Here is a 4,128-nt window from a genome sequence, read left to right on the forward strand (position 1 = left end):
AAAATTGGTTTATAAAGAATAGATGTTTTCAGTAGGATTCCATCTATCAAAGCAAATAAAAATTAAATTAATAAATAAAAACATGACATTCAAGAAAGAAATCAAAGAGACTTCACTGGGCCAGAGTGGTAATACAGCAGATAGGGCACTTACTTGCAAGCAGCTAAACTGTGTTTAACTCCCAGCATAATATATTATTCTTCAAGCCAACCAGGAGTGCTATTGCAGTGTTCATATGGGAATAAGATGGTAGATATCTGGGTGTGGTCCAACAGCAAATAAAAAAGTAAAGTAGTGCTCGCTTTGGCAGCACATATAGTAGAATTGGAACGATAGAGAAGATTAACATGCCCCTGCGCAAGAATGACATGCAAATTCGTGAAATGTTCCATATTTTAAAAAAAGAAAAAACAAATAAATAAAAAAGTAAAGTAAATTCAATTTTAAAATGGCAATAACCCCATATGATCTGATCTGTGCTATTGCTCTAAGGAAGAACTCAGAGAAGACAAGATTTGATAGTTGATTCACTATGTTTGGTTTATTTTTACTATGAAAGTTCCTTATAAAATGAAGAATTTGATGATCATAAGTCATAAATACAAAATGGGAAAAATTTTAAAAATATTCATTAGTAACTCCATAAAAATAAAAATATTATAAAAAGCAGAATATTATAAGTCTACAAGTTAATTAGCTGGTGATATTAATAGTCACTCATTAATGTTTAAACCAGAAACTATGCTATAATTATATTGGAAATAATAGGAGGTGGAGATTATGAGCACAGATACAAGCAGATAATATGTATAATTGTAAAATCAAGGAAATGCAGACTTATTTAAATAAGTATATTTCTTACAAAAATAGCAGAGAGGTGACAATCCTAGTAAGCAAACTAGGGGGTGAGAGAAGGGGTCTTTCTGTTGTCATAAACTTATTATTTTATCTGGCATGTTTTATTTTGCTTTGTAGACATACATAGCAATGGTCAGAAGTTACTTCTGCCTCAATACTGGGGTTTTTTTGGAGTCTGTGTGATACAGTGATGGTGTTCCTAGTGATAGTCAGGACACCGTGGTGGATCTCTTATATGTAAATCAGGCTCCATCTTTCTGGCCTTTGTAGGGGAGGACAAAGGGTAACAACCAGAAGAGCTCAGGGATTTCTCCTAGCTATTAGTTCAAGTATCTCAGCTGGTGGTTCTCTAGTCGTTCTCAGCCCAATGCCAGAAATCAAACCAGGGTTACCAACTGCAAGGCAAGCATCTTAACCCTTGTACTATCTTTCTTTCCTCGTCCTTAGGCATTTTAAGTAGCCCTTTGAGCTATCCCCCAGTCCACCTTAATTAGTTTGGAGTTTTTGTTGTTGTTGTTTTATTGTTTTTTGTTTTGTTTTGTTTTTTGGCTCTTGGTCCACACCCAGTTACACTCAGGGGTTACTCCCGGCTATGAGCTCAGAAATCTCTCCTGGCTTGGGAGACCGTATGGGACACCAGGGAATTGAATTGCGGTTTATCCTCAGTCAACCACAAGCAAGGCAAACGCCCTACTGCTGTGCCACAGCTCCAGACCCCTTACTGGCTTTTTTTTTTTTTAAGTTTTCATATACTGAAGCTCACCATAAAGAGTGGTGAATGTGGTTAGAGAAATAACTATACTGACAACTGTGGTGACAATGTCAATGAGTGAGAAAAGTAGAATGTCTGTCTCGAATATAGGTGTGGGGAGGGGAGGAGAAAGATTGGGGACATTAATGATGGGAATATTGCACTGGTGAAAGGGGGTGTTCTTTATATGACAGAAACTTAACTGTAATCATGGTTGTAATTAAGATGCTTAAATAAATATAATATTTAAAAAGTGTTCGTATACATTTTATTTGATGTTAGCTATAATTTAATTAAAACATTTCTTTACTAGTTTAAGATTTATATCAGGTATAAGGAAGATTTATTTTGCTATAATCTATCCAATGAGATATCAGATATTCTTTGAAAACTCTAAAATGAAGAGATGCAAAGATTTCAGAAGTAGAAAACCTGTCTAAACTACTCATCATGTTCCTTGGCAAAGCTCTGAGTTCATTAAGCTCTGAGTTCACCTAAATTTATGATAGACATTATTGAGAACAGCATCAGAATCTTAGTGGTTATGTGTATTTTCTTTGGGGGATGCTACTGAGATTCAATGAATTAGTTTCCATTGTTTTGATGATGAGTTTATAATATGGCAAAACTGTCTAAAGAAAAGAGGTACAGCTAGTTACTATAATAACTAGGTTCATTAATTATTAATGAACTCACACATAGATATTTTTGACAGTGACTAATAATCCCTAGAGTTTTTTTAGATATAGGACAACTCACTTAAAAATAGTCTTAATTACACTCCATCCTAGGATCTATGCAAGAACCAAGATCTCTAATTATAAAAGACTAACTACAACAACCATGACTCAGCATAATTTATCCTGGTACCACAATAAAAGACTTTATCCTAAACTTTTTCCTAGGAGCTGTGCAAAAACCAATGATCTCTAACTACAGAAAACTGATTTTGACAACTGTGATTGAGCAGAACTTATCTGGGATCTTAAAGAGAGACCTTAGGGATGAACAACCAACATGCTGAGCCTGTAGTTGGTCTTTTGACAATATGCTTCATAGGTGGAGACACCCTGTATGACTTGGGCCAATGGAATTTCCTTTCTAATTTCACCAATGTTTGCTGTGCCTCTGCAAAAAACAAAAGCCACATTTTCCCCCTCTTTACCACTTTTTTCTTTTCTTCTTTTAGTTGTTTTATATTCTAGATAGGGTCTCCCACATTTTTCATAGAAGCATAGACCTTGAATCATTTTTGTTCTGTCTCATATTTCATTGTCTTCCTACAAATTGAGAAAAGAAAAAAAAAGTGAATGGGATCCCGGGCCAAGCAGTCTTAAGAGCATTGAGTGGGGGTTGGGGAGATGGCCAGATATAAATACCCAAGCTAAAGTCAACCGCAATAGAATCAAGAGACCCAAACTGTAACAAGCTAAACACAAAATGAACCTGTTATACTGGTAATCCTTGGGGCTAGGGATGGATGTATAGGATGCATTTTGGGAACAATGGTGGAGGGAGGTCAACATTGGTGGTGGGAATGGCCCTAATTCACTGTCACTAAATCCTGAAATACAACTGTGAAAGTCTTGTAATTCACAATAGTCTCAATAAAAAACAATTTTAAATAGTCTTAATTAACTGAAATAACTGAAATAATGGAAAAAATATCTAGAACAAGATTATTTTGCAGACCACGGGATCTTTTAATAAAAATAGATATGAATAACCTTGGAAAAAATAACAATATAATAAGTAACAAATTCAGAGAAGACATGCAATTGCTATATTTGCTAGAGTTAGCCCCCAGATGAACTTGCCTGAAGCAGGGTGACACAAGATTTAGAAACACAAGGACAGAGCTAAAGTGAGCAAAGTAGCTAAACGCATTTGCCCTTAGCATGTGCTGGGACCCAGGTTTTATCCCCAGCATACCACTATGGTCCCCCCCAGCTGCTGGGGTAACCTCTGTAAGCTCTAACAGGTATGGCCCAAATCTGACAAAATAACAAGACAGACATAATTGAGATAAAGCTTGGGATCACAAGGTTTGCCTCTTGGACTGCGAGCCCCACATTGGACAATTATTGTTCAGGTAATAATCAACATGAAAGAAGGGTAGATAACAGACAAATTCCTCTATCTATGCTAACTAAGCTTAAAGGGTTGGGATACATTTTGTAAGGAACTGTTGTGTAGAAAGAGGAAGCTAAGGTAAAATTCTGAAGGATAATAGGACAAAACTCACGGATAGATGAGGCATTGGGAAATCAACATGAATAAGCTTAGGGATATTCCTGGAGCACAGGCAATATAGATAGGTATTATATCTATAGGTTTCTGGTCAGGTCACTTCAGGAACAGACCATAAAGAGTGTCCAATTCATATTGATCAGAACTTGTATCCGGAGGTCAGCCTTCCTGGATTTAGTTTCTTCACCATTTACTACTATTGGCTTTTAATAGTTATTCATTTAACTCTGTTTTTAGGAACTGTATTATTTAAATTACCAACTTTATGT

General features: G+C 35.8%; 1 non-coding gene across 1 annotated transcript; it reads left to right on the plus strand.

The window, feature by feature from the left end:
* The first annotated feature begins 294 nt into the window (after positions 1-294).
* LOC126029200 (U6 spliceosomal RNA) lies at positions 295-398 on the plus strand. The gene has a single exon (XR_007502848.1). It is a non-coding gene; the product is annotated as a U6 spliceosomal RNA (small nuclear RNA).
* The last annotated feature ends 3,730 nt before the right edge of the window (positions 399-4,128 follow it).

The sequence above is a fragment of the Suncus etruscus genome, chromosome 14, assembly GCF_024139225.1.
Source record: "Suncus etruscus isolate mSunEtr1 chromosome 14, mSunEtr1.pri.cur, whole genome shotgun sequence".
In the NCBI taxonomy this organism is placed as follows: domain Eukaryota; kingdom Metazoa; phylum Chordata; class Mammalia; order Eulipotyphla; family Soricidae; genus Suncus; species Suncus etruscus.